Source organism: Neodiprion lecontei, chromosome 6 (assembly GCF_021901455.1).
Source record: "Neodiprion lecontei isolate iyNeoLeco1 chromosome 6, iyNeoLeco1.1, whole genome shotgun sequence".
Lineage (NCBI taxonomy): Eukaryota > Metazoa > Arthropoda > Insecta > Hymenoptera > Diprionidae > Neodiprion > Neodiprion lecontei.
In genome coordinates this window covers 20,244,591-20,263,119 of record NC_060265.1, presented here as the reverse complement: position 1 = coordinate 20,263,119, position 18,529 = coordinate 20,244,591, and the positions used below count along the sequence as shown (strand labels likewise).

Sequence of the window (18,529 nt, the reverse complement as noted above, 5' to 3'; positions counted from 1 at the left end):
CTTTTCACTAACGATCAAAGAAGAAATTTGGAAGAATTTCGGAAATACGAAGGTTGCAGGAGCTTGTTGGTTGGTTTATTTTTCGTTTTGATCGATTATCGTGATTGACGGGAATTTAGGTTTGGTCAAGAACTTGTACCGGAAGTGTTGCTTATAGGAGTGGAAATTTTTTACGTAGAAGGAAAGTGGGAACACGCAGGTATGTCTTAAAATTAAACAATACGCGACCCTTCCACCCCTTTGCGAATCTGCAGTCCAGGCAGGCAAGCGTCCAAATTTGGCAGCCAACTGAGCGTCAAAAATACGTAAAACCCGTGGATAATTAAGAGGTAAAAATCCGCGCTGGAAGTCGCGTACGACTCCTCAATTATTCAGTCATTGTTCGACATTTCTTTATTGTTTAGGGTCGTAGTTCCTTCAGCGCAACATTATCTTGCCAAATGTGGGACCTTTGCCTTTTCTAGATGGCTTGACCTGACTTGCGATTTACCTTCCATGGAAGTTCCAGCCGCGAAAGAATATATAAAAATAAAACTGTTTGTGTTGACAGAAATTGTGTTGATACACAACATGCTCGTTTTTCATACAATATCTGTTAAATAACTGCGGGGAACTTTCAGGTTGACGTATTAAATGTTTTCAATTACGTATAATGCAACACACCAAATCATTGGACATAAGTTAGGTGTAAAAAAAAATGCTATTTTCACTGTTTTAGAACAGAGAAATCGGACCAGGAAGAAGTTGCAGAAGTACTTACAATTAGAAGTATTTGAGTTGCGTTGTACTAATTTCATTCCTTCACTCTATATTGACAATGTGTAATTTTCTTAATACGCTTTTGAGAAAAATATATCTAGCTGACTATAGATCATCCTTATTTCTAAGTTACAACTTTGTTAGTTACATCATTAATTGCACCGACTTCCAAGAATATAATTAACGATTATCAGTCCACAGCAACTAAAACGATCAATTCATTTTCTCGCTGGACATACAAATGAGTTCCTCGAATTTGTCGGTACTGATGAACGCGTGATTTCCGCACTATAGCAAGACCTGACTCGGTTGCGGGTTTGGGAAGCAGCTTTAATCGTGTCAAAGTTCGAACGCAGGAATTTCCTCTCCACATTTAACTCGTGTCATTCTATCTCTCGCATTTTCACTTCAATCTAGCAGAATACCGAATTAACGATATAATTAGGGATGTCGAGTGTTTTGCGAGTTATTAATGAACACGAGGCGCCGCGAAGTGTTAATCGAGCGATGTTCATTATGCTTAATTCCACACCGCGTACCGTACGCAGAAATTATCAGCGAATCGTCGCTGCTAGGAAAGTTTGATTGGCAGGTGATTACACGACCCGGCTGATAGAAACAGGTACGATTTTGGATTCCTGACATTGCTGACTTGAAATGGCTCCTTGCGGAACGGTTATTCCGAACTTGACCAAGTTACCGGAATGATGATATCCCGGTTTCGAGAATTTTTTATACAAGATGCACTTCGTACAAATTGGTTGGGGAAAAATGGATGCTAGGTGTATACTTAGTTTGCTTTTATGGTCCTTGAAGGAATACTTTACGAAGAAAGGCGAGGGACAAATGCCTTCCGTATATCTCTGGGGTTCTTCTTATTTTTTTCTCGCCCCTCTTATACTTCCTTCGTTATCTTTCCTTTTCATTTTTCCTCTCTCTCTCTTGCTCTATTTCTCTCCCTTCGAATTATTTCGAGCAAACGGAACGAAATGTACGTAAGAATTTAACCCCTGGTTTAACTACTGATAAAATTGAAATCCTTGCAATAACAGTGCAAATATTTTCGGAATTACAAGAAAATATAGTAGACGAGTAATAATTTAAGTGCGATTCCAACTGTCAATGACTGCATTTTCTACTTGTTGTAATATTGAATTTGTTTGTTCAATTCACTACATTTTTTCAGTCAAATAAGACCTGTACATCTATTTACCGTTGCACCAATACCGAATCATCGCAACAGTTACAAGAAAATGTAGTACGAGTGACCGTGATCAAGAAGAACAGTATAACACATACTAGACGATACATTTTTCGATTATGGTAAAATCTCTAAATAGTCAAGGACTGCATGGATGATAAACCTGCGAGCGAGCTGCAGATGTGGAAGCAACTTTCACTTCGCCTTGACTGCAGGTAGGAAATAAATCGAGATAAATTGATTCGATAGACGGGTAGAATTCCGTTCAGAAATCCTTTGATTCTTGAAAGAGTGAATTGCCGAATCGGGATGGCCTGGTTCTCGACGCTGCGCCCGAAATATCGGCTCGAGCCAAGGGGAGAGAAAAGCTCGGCTTTGGGGTCGGCGCATTTTGCCTCGCCTCTTTCCCGAATGACGAAGTGCGCTTATGAGGCTCTTTTGCAAATATACTTTGAACGAAACAAGGACACCTTTACGGGTGAAAGACGCGCCGTGAATCAAACCTGTGCAGCGGTATTAAGAAAAAGCAAGACAGAGCTGAAAGCTCTCAGCTGCGCGCGTTTAAATTCGGAAAATCAAGTATTCCGTGAAATTCATTTAAAAGGTACTCAACCTTGTATGCAAGTAAAAGCGGCAGATTAATTATAAGCCAGTTAGCGGCAGGGCTGCGGGACACCATCTGGTGCAAAGAAGCGTTTGCAGGACTTTTTTCTTGTCCTTCTTAATTACTGTACGAAGAGTGAAGATAAAAAAGAGGAAATGCGGAGAAAATTGAACGCTAGAAGAACGCCATTAAAAACTTTCGTTATCCTGTTTAGACAGACCTTTTCTTCCGGTTTCCCGTGATCGGATCACTGCGGATTAAACGAATCACCAGGAACATCAGGAATCATATTCACACCCTCCAGCATCAATGTCCTTGTTTGCAATCTTCAACTTTCGTCTGACATTTCCTTTGTTATCTTCTCGATGATCGATGTACCGACACGTAGGTTGTTTTCAAGTTCTGCAATGCCTGAAAGTCCTGAAACAAAAGTGAAACGATATCCAAATCTGATAAATTGATCGGATAAATCACGTATCTTAAGATTAGATGGGTCCGAGCGTCTGGATAGAAAGTTTGTAGGATAGAAAAAACCGTACAAAAAATCTCCAGCAGTGTTACTTGCGCGACTGTTAGTAAACACGAATAAAACAACATCCCTATTATATGTTATAAAACAATTTCGCGCAAATTCAAATAACACAAGCAAAGAATATCCACAATATGAGATGAGGTCTTCTGATCAGGAAGTTGAAAGTAATTGCACTCTGGTATTTTTGATCCGAATGTAATGTTTTTGGGCTTATTTTATTGAATGTAAATATCTCCAAAAAGAGTCTTAAAAAAATTTGCACATATCTTCAGAGTGGATAAATATAGATTTTTCTACGAGTTATTGTAAAACGGAAATTTTTTAGTTCCGGTTACCGCTCAGTCCTTAGCTATTTTCATTTTTTACTACAATCGAAAAATATAGTTCTAGGTAGAAAACAAAAATTAGTCTTCTAGCTGTTACCGGAAAGTCCAGTATCCGTTACTATTCTTTCTCATTACGATCGCTGTTACTATATTTTTCAATAATACCTGTTTTACTGAATTTTTCTAGTTACTGTAACAAATGAAATTTTTCTCAACGTACGTTAACGTTTTTAATGACTTTGTACATATTCTAATTATAAAACCGACTCAATTATCGCATCAGCAACGAACGTATCGCATGACAATGCACGGTGGTTTCTCATTTGACGAGGCAGGTATCCAGTTTGTCGCTTCTCCTTGATCCCGTCTGATGCTTTTACAAGAAAACAGTATCACAAGCGGAGCAAAGCAGGAGGAAATCGCGTCCTTTGAAAGAGCACGTTACGCGGCAGCATCTCAACCTCCTATACCTCCTTGGAGTAACCAAGTGGCGAGGCATCGCGAACAAACAAGCGCAATTATCACGATTACTGTTCTCGTTATACCTGCGTGGGACTTGCCGCGAGACGAGATACATATGTATGTATACATACCGTGGAATACCACCTTCGTTAATAATTTTCAACCAGAGTTGAAACTCTCGGATTAGCACCTCGCCTAGGCGTTTGAAACTCCCACGAACGTGCCGGGTGTCGGCAAGCATAAGGGGGCGAAAATAATTTCAAAATTATATTCAGAAAAACAGGTGACGAGAAGCCACTTGATAAATTGCATTGCATTGGAAAAATTGTACTTTAAATTAAAAAAGGCGGTGTGTTTTTGTTTTGTTTTTAATTTTTGATAGCAGGCACTTGTACGACCTTTTTTATTTTATCTCTTTAATTTATCACCGTGTCTAGATAATTACTGCCTCACTTAAATGGAAGACGATAACAATCTTGTCTGAATGATTTTCGACTCCTTTTTTCAACCCATCCCATTTCCTTTTCATTTCAACTTTTGTCACGACAAATTGAGGGGATACAAAATTTTAATTAGTTTCCGTTACGAGGATGAAACTTTTTATTGATTAAATGAACAGTTCCATTTTTTATTAAATGCACATTCGATTCATCACCCGATCGTGCGAATTGCGTGGCGGAAGAGCCGGGCAAAGCAGGTGGCCCACTCCGCTTATAAAAATCTATATATTTAATGCCAGCGTTCGAGATGCAATAATAACAAGTTTTAATAATCGATTTATAGGGAGCGGTTTTCCCGCTGCGATAAAACCAGTAATGAATTTTTTTACACTCGCATGTTCCGCGGATATTTCGTTGCAATGCAATCAAACTGTATATTCACTGCTATGTGTATAAAAGTATATCAACCGAAGTTGTGTATACAGGAAGCAAACTTCTTTTGCAAATTTTTTACTCCCGACTCAGTTCAACCTCCAAGATTTTTCGTCGAGAATTTCTGGTAGATTATTGGCAACATTTTGCTCGACTCGTTGTACTCGACAGTTCTTTTAAATACAAATGCTGTAATTCGAGGTTATTCAAAATTTTATAAAAACATAAATAGATTCATATTGAATTGCAATCACATTTATTACGCGATATAGTCGATGCTGTAAGAACACCGCTTTCGATCATACGTATGTAAAAATAACAAACGTCTTTTTTTTTACCTTTCTCGCCACATTTACTTCCATGTGTTTTCGATTTTTTTCAGAACATCCAATCAGGCAGAATACAAGGGGAAATTCAAAAAATAACAAAAAAAAAAAACAGACGGGCAACTTTTCAGTCAAACTATTTTACGGATGCAACGGACGGTGGTTTGATTTATCAGTCCGATTTAACGATATACATAGTATGACAGTGAATACGTGTCACGTTACAGTCGCAGGAAATTTATACGAAAAATTGCCAAGAATACTGAGTGCGCTACACTGCCATGCGCGCAGATCGGCATTTATTCCCATTTTCGCAAGTCTACGACGTAACACCTTCATCAGCTCGAAATTATCTTCGCCGAGAAGTTCGAGCTCGTGGAATCGAGACTCTCCAACGGAACATCTCGAGTCTCTTTACACAAAGCTGTTAATATTTCAATAACAAATGTAACAATTACGATGCTTAAGACGCCAGAGTTGAAAGTAGAATCGTAAGAAAGATCAAGTTTATTGTCAGTGATAAAATTGAGGAGCGGTTAAATTAAAAGGAAGAATGTGGAAAAATATATGAAAATGAATAACTGAGATGTATTTGAACTTCATTTGAGGGATAGAATCGATCGGGTGACACGTTGACATTACAATGATTGATGGACAATTCCAGCATTGATCTAACCAAGTACATTTAAAGTTTAAGATCGTTGTAAGAATTTATCCTCGCTGCGCAGAGTCGGCGTTAAGGGGATTCTTTTTGGTTCAAATTTTTGTTCTTTTTCTTTATTCATTGTTTCGTAAAATTTATCTACCTTGTTACTTGTTTGTCTCTTTGCTGCATAAAGTTGGCTGAAAAGTTCAGCGAGTAACGAAACTCGGCAACACCCATGTCAATCGGAACTGTCACTACAGGTGTCCCAGTAACGAGTTTTCAATAGAGTTTTCATAGTCTAACTTTAAACAGTTACAGCCGCACGATGCTTGTTTATTCACGATGTCTGTAAAAATACAGCACAGAACGTAAGATTTTCCAGTTAATTTGTTAATGTTGGAAACAAAACAAAGAAGTGAGTAATTGATAAATTAATTTAAAAAAAAAACCTGACAAACAAAATAAAAATCTTTGATAATCAATGTAAAATCGGTAAGTTAAATGAAAAAGCTTCGAAGCTGCCGGAAAGCAGAAAATTAGCAACACGTTCTATTTTAGCTCAGCTGCAACGAGTCCCAGCCTCGGTTAAAGTTCAAGTTTTAATTGCACCCGCCGCCAAATATCATTACGTAGTAGGTATTTGCATTTACCAACTTTACCAATTACCAGGCAATTAACAATCGTCCGCTCGCGTTATATTACGGCTGAGTACCTGAATTGTGCTGTTTGCTTCATTACATACAATAATTCCTTTGCCACATCGCCGGGTGACATATACCGCCACCGCAAAATTCACCCCCACACAGCGAGCGAAAATTGAATGATTAATGACGATGGATTCGTGACAAGGAACAACGTAGCCTCGATACTGATTGCCGGGTAATTACCCGCCTAATTCCGTTGCCGTTATTAACTTTAACCGACCGAACTGAACTGATCCTCCCCAAAACATCCCGGAGTTCATTCCATGGAATGACAATTCCGTTTCATTCGGTTGGCAAACAAGGCTTTTGGAGGTTACGTAGGTGAGGTGAATTCTTTCGAGTTCAGCAGATCTCACATAGGCGACGTATGGATTCGGGAAGGCTTGGCAAGCTTTCATTGGTAACTGACTGACGACCGAAAACTACGACGAGTCATCATAACGACGTAATTTCAATTCGCCGCTTAACGCGGGAGAATTCACCATCTCGTGTTTAGAGTAGGTTGGTTCTCCTGCCTTGCAGACGAAAATATTGAACAGAGCTGAATTATTTTGCGCATGCACTGAGAGAAATTTTTAGTTCCGGTTACCGCTCAGTCCTTAACTATTTTCATTTTTTACCAAAATCGAAAAATGTAATTCTAGGTACAAAACGAAAATTAGTTTTCTAGCTGTCGAGTCTAGTATCCGTTACTATTCTTTCTCATTACAATCACTGTTCGTTATATTTTCTTGTAACTGTTGCGAAAATCTAATACTTGTGTAACAATAAATTGACGTTTAGATATAACCAAAAAAGTAGAGTGAACCGAGAAAACTGATTTTGCGTCGCAATTACCAAAAAGGATCGACAATAGCGCAAAGTGGTTAGGCGTACCTCGTTTTTCGTAATTCCAACAATATTCAAATAGTTTTTTTTAACGATACCTGTTTTACTGAATTTTTCTAGTTACTATGACAAATGAAATTTTTTTCAGTGCGTGCAGTCGATCATTCGTATTTTGCGCATATGCAGTCGATCACTCGGTATGTTATCTTTCACCACTCATCTGGGTACCTTGTACACATTGGGTACAGCTCAGGGAATTTTTTATAGATGCAAGAAAAGTACGGGAGAAAAATTGTTGACGTTAATTTGCAAGCTTGTAAAAATGAGGGAAGAGAAGCTCTTCATTTTTAACGAAAGAGATGAATTATTTTACCGGGGCAATATCCGCGTCCTTGGTGCAGAGTACGGATGAAGGCAAAATGTACGACCGAGAACGGTGGTTCGGATAGAAGCCCGTGTCGCTGCACAGACGACGGCTTCATCAGTAATGAAGTTTTTTTCATGAATGAAAACTGTGTGTGTGTGTGTGTCCACTGTTTTCACGCGGTGGAAGAAAAAGAAGGAAAACTGTGAAATTGTGTAGTTCGCATGAGACAATTTTCATCCTCTGCATGTGTGAGGCGACAGTGGCAATACCCGTTTTATAAAGCGTCAGAAACCAGTCTGAAAGTGTATTTGCAAACACTATTCACTGTCATATTGGATTTACGAACAGCTCCTGCAGTGATAGGATTACGCGACGTTGATCAACTCCGGACTGCCTCCATATTTTAGATTCGTTTCATGGAAATCGTCGACAATTTTGTAACAGGTACTACAATTGCAGATCAGTGAACGTGGTTGTCCAATTTCATCGAGTCAATCAATAGTCGTTGACTGTGCGCTCAGTCATCGCATTCAATCGAACTCTTTTTGCTGCCTTAATCATATCAGGATAAAAATGGACGTCGTGATTTTTTTTACACTTATGATTGGGGCGGACATTTCGAAAAGAAGCAAACGCGTGAAAGAAAGCAAAGGTCTAATTTGAACTCCTATGTGGAGCCTCTTCGCAAAGTGAATATAGCGCACTACGAAGTCCTGGTACATTGCTCATGAAACACATCGAATGTTTCCGTTCCTACGATTTCCGAATTTCTTATCCTCTCGGTTACGCATGTAAATTAGTGAACTTGGGAAGTACTTCCGGATTTTCCGAATGCTCCAGTGTTCGTAATCGCCCAATGTCAGACCTGAATCATCGCCGACCATTAATTTATAACTTCAAATCTCCCGAGCGGTGGAACGAAGGCGATCATTGCGAATGCCTCTGAACAACCACCAAACCAATGGCTGGACTGGGCCCTTCGCGTCCTGACCGCACTGAATTGAATAGCCACCCAGGGAACCCTTTGCTTCCGTTAGTCAACGTGTTTCCGCGGGAAAATCCCGAGTGTCTCCAGTCCTTTTTCGACGATACGTTCTTTGCGGGAAAACGGCCGTTGTGTGAGCTAATGAAAGAGAGAGAGAGAGAGAAAGAGAGAGAGAGAGAGAGAGAGAGAAAGATAAAGAACACTCGGGGTGATCAAATTATCCATATAGAACGAGACCAGAGTATCACTGATGAGGTGGCTAATCATCAACCTGTTTTCTACTTCACATCAGTCATCGGTTACCGAAGGTGGGAAATATATTTTCTCATCCTCAAACAGACGAGGAATTTTGTAGAAAGATTTAAGACGTAATATATACGAATGAACGGTCGTTCGGCGACTGTTTAAACGACGATAAGAGACTTCGTCGTTTAACTATTGGTACATACAAGTCTTCGAATGACAAAAGAAGAGAGTCCCGATGAATGACACGGGACAAATGAAACAAGTACATAAGCGTGACAGGCCAAGCGATGAGGGTGTAATAACGCAAAGTACTCTCCGTCACCGGAAGTTTAGACCTTCGCAGCGGAGGGTGCGGTTATTTGGCTACTCACGTTCCGCTATCATTAAGCTAATACGATGGCGTTTACTCGTGCGTGAGCCGGAGACATTAGTTTTAGACACGACCCAGACAAGCTTATATGCGCTGGACGGTATAGACGACTTTCAGATTCTCCACGCACCGGTAATTTGTCGACTTCCCACCGGTGGAAATTATTGATGTTTCTAATACCGCCGGGAACAAGAGCGCGATGTTTACTCCTATATTTCAATTCCTTAGCGTGACTGGAACGTTTTACCAACATCTTCTCTGTGACCACCGAGCGGCAATCGATACGGGTAAGTCGTCCGACCCAACGAAGCGATAAAAAGATAATCATTCCTCCTCTTGGAATCGGTAGAGTCTCTCCTTTCCATCGACGATGAGCATATCCTTCGGATCGATGGTTCGTTCTAATGGTAGAACAATTCGGGGAAAACAACGAAAAACTGTCCCAGGCTTGTTATCTGCACGATCGGATCGTCACCTGTGATTTGGGAACGATTGGGAGGAAAAATTGCTCGTTGTTGTTGTTGGATTACAGGGCTAAAGGTCCGTTCAGCCCTGCATAAATTCCGATAGCGGCTGTTCGGTCCGCTGTTTGATCAAATCGTGACGTTTGCACTCCGCAAACATCTGCCGGATACCGGAAACAGGGAATTTGGGCGAGTGCAGAAAAGCACACTGACGCACCCCGCATAATTCGGCTGCCGAATTCGAATCGTGGCAATCAGAAATGCGTGCACAGGAATACCAATAACGAGTGGCCGCCATCAATTAGCAATTAGTCACCGTCAGATGGAATTGTCGAGGAGTCGTACTCTGAGTCACGGGTCGACTGTACCAGAGTCAAGATATAAATTACCCGGACGGAAAGCAAGAAGCGTCGGTGTCACCGATCAGCCGCGGTCATCGCGGTGACGCTTCGCGGTCTCACGACGCCATTAATCAACGCCGTCGCGGCGCGTCTAATAGCCTTCGCAAAATGCCACCACGCTCCTTGGGATGCCGAATATTCCCGCCAAAATGTATTTGCTCTCTGATATCGTCGCTCCGCCTCTCGCTCTCCGTCCGAGACGTTAATTTCACTTCGTGAGGTTCCGCGCCTTTGCTGAATACGATAACGAGATGGTGAAAAAAAATATTGAATAAAAACTGTCACTGATCAGGTTCAATGTAGAAACAAGTTGAGGGTGAACTTTCGTGAACTCTAGAGAGGTCGTCTGCAGCGGTAGAAGAACTTCCTCTTCTGCAACATCCCCAAGAAATCATCGGTTGTTGGTTTCGCCGTAAGGTGCGAGGTCCGCAAATGAGTGTCGCGACGTTTTTCCGAGGCTCGGATCTGAGAACGGAAGTTGACGGTGTTTGGAACCAGCGCAGCGGGAAGTCGGATGATTTCCAAGGCCTTGAGGATGATCGAGGCGAACCACTGATATTCGATTGAGTAATTTGAGGTCGGTGGTAACGCCGTAAAGCTGTTATCGACGACGCGCCGTTAATGGGTCCCTTCGCCATACGCCGACGCCTCACCCTCGTCCTCCTAATTCATGTCCTCGAAGAGCAAGGATATATCTCGAAAACACTCAAGCGCCGTACCGCAGGTCAAATGAATGTGGACGATTTGCGAAACAGTCTCTGACGGTGTTCGAGGAGCCCGGGGTCAAGTACAGAGTCGAAAAGAAAACGCCGGGGGATGGAATTGCGGAAGTGGTTTTTGGGGACTCGGTCGGGGTTATGCTGGCCGGATTTCGAAGTTGGATTTACTATTTCGAAACGACACGACAACCGCGTTCCACTTTTCGCAATAAAATAGTTACAATTACTCTCTGGCTGCGATCCAAAAGCGGGGAAACCGTACATACGATTATTGTGAAATTTTTCGGAGTTACAGTTATAACCTGCAAAGTTTTTACGGACTCAGGTATATCTACCGATTCCGCATATCCGCAAATCTCAAGATTTCGACGGTATAAATTTCAACCGTCGGACCGATTTATCCAGAAGTTTTAGATGGCTGGAAATTCGATTACATCTTGAGGGTTTAAGGGCTTGCGGACAATTTGACGTCTGTACGCTCAGACCACAGTCGTTCCCCTGGGATCAGGAATTATTCAAATTTGAGATTAATCATCTCGGCCATGCCCACGGCAAGAGGAAAAAATTAAATCATGTTGCATGTCCGCACGTTTTTCATTCTACTTCATTTTAGTTTTTTTTTTTTTTTTTGTTCTTCTCGTTTTTAAGAGGGACCGTGAACACTTCCCATCACGTGACTCGTAGAATAACGATAGTCCCGCGGGAGATAGGCTCGTAAAATAGCGTGAAATAACGGGAGGTCAGTGACGACGGAAAATCGATGCATACCCTCCGATCGTCTTCGGCGAAAAAGCCCTCGGAGGGAAGGAAATAATAAGCCTCATCTCCGAGTCAGGCCCTCGGCTCGGTCCTGGGTCGATTTCGGCAGGATTTCCTAGGAGCGTAGGTATGCAGCCCTCGGGGCGAATTGTTTCTTGGATCCTCGTCTCGATACCCGGTCTCCTTTTTTTCAGGGTTTGACCACCGCGAGTCCTTCGATTCGGCCAGCCGATGACGCTGATCATGTACAAATCCAATAATTCCCCGGAACCCGGGGAGTGGTGGTAAAAATATAAAAAGATCAGAAAACAGAAGGGTCAATATATCGGATTTTCCGAGGACGCGAAAATTCATTTTGTAGAATTTCAGAATGTATAGGGAGTCGAAATATATTTCAGATCAACCGATCGTCTGGAAAACTTGGGGAAATGGGAAGTTTCAGAGAATTTTACCAAATGCTGACAGTCGTTTTTAGAAATTTATCTGTACATGGTGTTCAGGTCAATCTCTAAATGTTTTACTTGTTAATAAAAATTTTAAACTAGCTGATCGTAATTTTTATCACTTGCTACGCACCTTCCATTATGAAGATGGCAATAATGATATCATTGGCAATGGGAATATTTATATTCTCAGTGTCTAAGTTTTCAATTCGCTAGTACTTACAACCCTCTGTTTCTTACTAACGAACTATTCGATTCCAACATTTTTAACAATACAGAAAAAGTGTATACTGTGAAAGACGACATGTCGGACTAATTAAGACGTCGGGAAAAAAGTGCGGTAATTTCGTTTAGTGAAGCTGAAAATTCGATATCGCGACCCTTTCATTTTCTAACCCTTCCGCATTGTTACCTCCACGCGTAGCGGGCCACTCGCCTGAAATCTCGACGCTACCCGACGCATCCGCCAAAATGGATGTACGCACGTATGGATAATGAAAATTAATGCGAAATTCGAGAAAACGAGGGTGGTCGGATACCCTGTCGATGATTATGCGGCCGATGCAGAGGCGCCGGCACTCCCATTCAATCAATGCCAATCAGAATTGAAGAACATTATCTGGCCTTTTGCCTGGACAATGTCCCGCAGCCTCGGATTCTCGCGTCAATGGATCAAAGATACCGAACGTAACTCGTGGCTCTGGTATCGCGCTTCGTGATGTATTGCCATCTGTGTCAATGCTGAATTACTCCGCTTATCTACCTGCATTGAATCTTTCACCTGCGGATTTTTCGATGATTTACAGTGAATTTTCCGTAACGATTATCAAAAGTAATTTGAATACGGTGATCGAAGTGATTTTTCTCTTCTTAACAGCAAAAATCACTTGTCACATCCGGACTGTCTTTTCGTCTTTAGTCGATATCCGGATTATTGTGAGAGTATGAGGCACAAGACGAAGCTAATTCGCCTCTTTTTTAATTGTCAAAAATCTATTCGGCTCAGGGTGATCTGTAAAATGAAGAAAGTTACCGCTGTGTAAAATACAGCGTAAAGAACCCTTATATTTCGGTATCTTGCAAGATACTGTAGAAAAGTAACTTTCTAGCACGTTATAGGTGTACATTAAAAGTTACAACTTGGATCGCGGTGGCATAAAGGTGCGCTTGCAGAGTTCGCCAACTTTTTGCGCGCCTTCGGCTGTCACGAAAACTGCGCGACTGCTGCACCTCGGTCAAAATTAATTACACCTTTACACGGTTTGTGCAATTTATCTAGACAATAGCGCATACATGTATCTACATGTAGAACGTACATCGTGATCACGACGCAGACGTATTGTTGTACGGCAGTGCGCGATATGCTGTAATTGTCACTGTTTGCTAAATTGTCGCCAATTAATTAATGCCTCCTGCATTTGTCAGGGAGCGGAAATACCGCGAACGTGACACCGAGGGTTGGCTCGCATCGTTATGACGACGGGTTGCGGTTGACAGAGGGATGAAAAAATTACCAATCAACGTATTCATCGTTGCCTGGGAAACGAAGGGAGATGGGGGAGGGAGAGGAGTTTTGAGGGCGGGTCGATGTTTGCTGCATCATTATTTCGAATAACAATTGCAGCGTTCGATTTAATCATTTAACCTTCGAACAAAATTCACACCTCGCCGAATTTCTTTTTTCCCGACTGTATGTGGGTACAAGTCTCTATAGAGGGACACGTTCAACCCTTCTCTTCAGTCACTGGGTTTGAAGCACGTTTTTTGGTATCCTCTTAAAAGGGTGTGAAAGCTACCCGTGTTTGAAACATCTCTACTTATAACACGTAATACGTACTCGTAAACCGGACGTCCTAAGCGAGTAGATAAGTGGTTCGTTTCATTTATTTATTGAAATAAACAATATCGATCCTTCCGACGGGGTCGCTGGAGACCCCGAGTAAGAAATCATTGCGGTGAGGGTTGGGTCAAAACTTGGAAGGGTTAACATTTCGAATGGCCGATGTATCGAAATTTAAATGCCAAATATTGACCTTTCCAAGTTTTGATCTCTATCCTGCGGCGAAACGGAGACATCGATTCGGATAACTTGCAAAAATGCTGGGATACTGTTTAACTGTTATATTTCGAGGCGAATTAGTTATCTTTTGTAAAATGAAATTTTGAACGTGAAAAAAAAATCGTGAAACGACAAAATACCGGGAAATGGATTATTCTACTCAAAAAATCATAACTGACTGAATTTTGAATATTTGGAGATGAAAATTGACTGAGTAACTCTCAAATCTCTGAATTATGGAGATACTGTGCGTTAAAAAAAATATATATATATATTTATTTAAGTGAGTAAAGCTGAATTTTTGGATAAAGAAATAGGATAAAGATTAAATTAACGATTTTGATGATATTACATTATTAATCTTGGATCAAATCAGATTATTCTCGATGTTTTCCGTATAGAATTAACGGTACAGATGGCGCAGGGTCATTTTGAACCCGGTGTGGAGCGTAAGGGTTAAATAACCCTGAATACCTACCGAGATGTATCGATACACATTTCATTAAGTTCGATAAATCATTATTTTCGATTAATGACAAACGCTAGCTATCAAGTTTGCGGTATGTTAATAATTCATATTTCCTTGTATCTATTAAAACAAGTAGTGTAGTTCGGTCTATGGAACGTTTAATTGGTCGTAATAGAAAAGAAATAACTTTATTTCAGTGGATTAAAATTGTTTGAAGTGCGCTCAGTATTTATCTAGTTTATTGGACCAAAAATCTCGATCAAATAAAACCACAATTGTATTGATTGAAATAAATTCAATAGACTCAAATGAATCTGATTTTCACTGACCACGCCAAATTTTTACCCAGATAAAGTCTTTACATAATTAATTGAATTTACCAACCGTTCGCGAAAAAAACATTCAGCTTTCAAAGACATCATTTCTACTTCGATTCAGTCACCTTTATATCATGTAATTCGTAAAATATTAACATATGTCAATTCTGTTACTAATTCGAATCCTGTACCATCGAAACAGATTCCACTGGATCAAATTTCGTTAAACGAGATCGATTTCCACGTCGGAAGAATTGTTGAATATGAATAGTTTATTGACGATGTGTAAAATGAAAGTCGTAGGAATGAGAATACGTATTTGATTCGGCGTAAGGATGATCGAAAATATATAAAAACTTGACGAACGTCACGAGAGCAACACGAATAAAATTGCGAACGCCAACGCGGGTTTGCGACAAAACGTCTCCGTAACAAACAGCCCAGATGGTGAAAATAAAAAAAAACGTTGCTACAGTTTATCCCTGGATTAAAACCGTGCGACCAGAGACCTGCCAAAGCTTTATAAAATTCTACGAGAACGACGTATATACAAGTACCAGCCCAGTCTTGTGTGCATCAGTTGTTTTTCCATATCCGGCTTATATACTCCCGGGAATATTAAATCGACTGAATTTCAAACGCATATTGTACGTGATCGAAAGTGTATAAAACCCGCGACGAAGAGGGAAAGTTTTATTCTTCCGCCGTTCCGCTAAATTTGTGAAAAATTCGTTATCGTTAAACTCGTACCAATCTCTACTGTATACATATTACATACAACCTCTTTTCGTATTCTCGTACTGAGAGATTTATTTTTAGCTAAAAATATATCTGGAAAATGAAATTTGAAATTGAGAATTTGAGAAATCTTGCCGATATTTTTGTTTCCGCAAGGGAAACTAAGTAAACAAAGTGTGAGAATGAAAGCGAGGAAAATAAAAAGTCGAGCTTAGATGCCTACGTTACCATGTTGGAAGCGATGTTCAATCCTCGACTAGAATTAGCAGGAAATTCGAGGAGCGGTACGATACGTTTCTCGTTTCGTTTTCCTCTGTCTTAAAATCGGAACTCTCTTTTTCAAGAACATAAATAAATTCGGATCCTTAATCGCACTCCGCGTAAGTCTTCTCGTAGCGTGGGACATCCGGACCGCTCTGTAGATCTGTACAAGAGTAGTAGATTCTTTTGGTAGACGAGTCCAACGACTGAGGGTTAAGACACGGAAAGTTTTTGAGGGTAGTATAAGTTGTATGGAATTTGGCAGGGTTCCAAACGGGCGTGTACAACCGAGTCGGATATAAGTAACCGAGAACGAGGAGACGGCCAGGAGTATTTACCGCCATCTTCTAATGCGAACCGCCTCGCTTAGCGCTCTCTGCCGTTGCAGGAGCAAAAAGGACCCGCTATCATTTAGCGCTGGTGCAAGGGCGAGAATCGAGGTGGGGGGCAAAAGTTGACAGGGATTTTCCCCGGCGAGAGCTTTCGAGGGGAAATAATCGCGAGATGAATATCGAGCCGGGAAGGACGTGCGTCTATACGTGTGCATATGTGCAGCCGGTCATGTTTCGACGGTGATTGGTTTCTGCGAATTAATTCCCGGGCACCGGAGGAAAACCAGATGCACTTTACGGAACTCGAAAGGATCTAGCTCCTCTCTTGAATTATTTATACCGACTTATGTATAGGTGTCCTGGATTTATCGAATGCATATTACGGCACGGTGCTGCAGGTAGCTCAGGATGAAGAAGAATGTTGCATCTATGCACGACCGATTCTGCAGCGCATCGCGAATTCAATACGAGAAATTTTTGCACGAGTCGGCTATCCGATCGCATGCGAATCCCACGGCACAATTTTCTCTACACTTTCAGACTGGGTATATTTTTCACTCGCTTCTTTATCGGCAAAATGCAGAATACAAATAGGAAGATGCGGGTGTTGATTTACAAAAGTGCAAAAGATTCTGAAGTCACGAGGAAGCGAACGTCTCACCAAATCAATTCGCCCTTAATTGTTGATTGTTCAACTTATCTCTATTCCGGAGAGAAAATAAAAACCGTTAATCTTTAATTCGAAAGTATGAAACGGAAGTATAAATTCAGCGCAGATTTTGAAGAATTGATTGAATTAGTAGGTCGCGTATACCTACGTATACCTGGCTGTGCGACGCAGCGGTTCTCCGTAATTGATAAAGCACATTTTCAATAAATGATGTACCGTAAAAGCGGTTGGGTGAATATTTCATTGCTGTATAAAAAGCTCATCGGACCTTGTGCCGAAATCGCTCTACAGAGTGACTGCACAGTTAAATTATAACAATTTGAAAATTAAATTAATTATACAAATGCCGTGACCGATTTGAGACAATTTGAACAGCAGTTTTCGGTGCACTTAAATTACTACCGAAATACTTTCACAAAAATGAACGTGAATATTACAAGCTTTCCGGACGATTATAAAGACGTTTTGCAAAGGCCTTCGAAAATCGCGGTGACTGGTTCCGCAAAGTAATCAGACATCCAACGACGATGTTACTCGGGGAAAGAGGGATTAATAGGCAAGTCAGGGGCTGCAAGCACGGGCCAAAAGTCAAAATGGGGCAATTGAAAGCTCGTTGATTGAATTTGAGAACCTCGTTTACCAGCATGAATGCAAGCGGCTGTTGTCAGCCGGGTTAATAGAGCCTTTGAACTAATGCATTGCAGGATTACAAACGTTCGTCCGACCCGCAACCGCTGTTTGTTCAAACTTTGTATGAAACCGGCATTCCACGCGATGAACAAATAGCGCGAAACACTTCCGCTCAGTGGGCTGCACCGATCGTCACTTTATTCCGGATTTTCTACAATATAGCCCGTGTTATAATTAACCCACGGCAAAACGATGAATGATTAAAAGGATTTGACTCGCAGTTTGTGAAACGAACATTCATTTCCAAAATGGTCAACCTCTAGCGTTTATCGCGAAGTTAAATACGAATGAACACAACAGGTGTTGAATCGGAAACCGAAGAAAGGAGTGGAGAGCAGCCCCAAGAACTAAGGACCGAAAAAAGAGGGCGTGTTAAGCCATCGAGTTTCGCGTCACGCTTGGAAGCCTATCTCGTGGTATACGGTTGGAGCGTGATCTGTAGAAGCACCTGGCAAAACTGACCACCGGTAAGCATATGATGATAACAGACATGCCGCGGTGGGTGAGCGATGTGTCAATATCAGGTATAATTGATTTAGGTATGACGTCCCTGCCCTTCTCGTGGTTGACAAGGGCAGAATCGAGTAATATAAGAGCAAGAGTGGCGTTCGGTCGTACCGCATAAAACATGCAGAACTAGGGCGAATCCAGGAACGGAGGTTTCTGCTCCGACCCCATCTTTTACTTAGTTATTTATTGCATTTTATTTTATTTATATACGCATATATCGTGTTCTTCATGTTTGTTCTGCGGTGATCAATCCGCCCACGAGATATTTAACCTTCATTTTCTCAGAGCAATCAATTCCGGCGAACTTTAATTTCATCCGCATTCCCTATACAACCAAGATGATCTCGTTTGTCGTGTTATCGATATTAGACGATTAGCTTTGAGAGTTCGTTTGCTTTCGGAAACTCTGCACGGACTCTGGAGATTATCGTACCTCGAATACTACACAAGGCAAACGCAGCCGAGCATA

General features: G+C 41.2%; 1 long non-coding RNA gene across 1 annotated transcript in view; it reads right to left on the bottom strand.

Annotated features, from left to right (window-relative positions):
- Positions 1-2,795: 2,795 nt before the first annotated feature.
- The window catches only part of LOC124294927, an 80,270-nt gene continuing 64,536 nt past the window's right edge, over positions 2,796-18,529 (bottom strand). The window contains exon 3 of the long non-coding RNA XR_006904820.1: positions 2,796-2,984. This is a non-coding gene — a long non-coding RNA (uncharacterized LOC124294927). The remainder of the gene's footprint in view (positions 2,985-18,529) is intronic.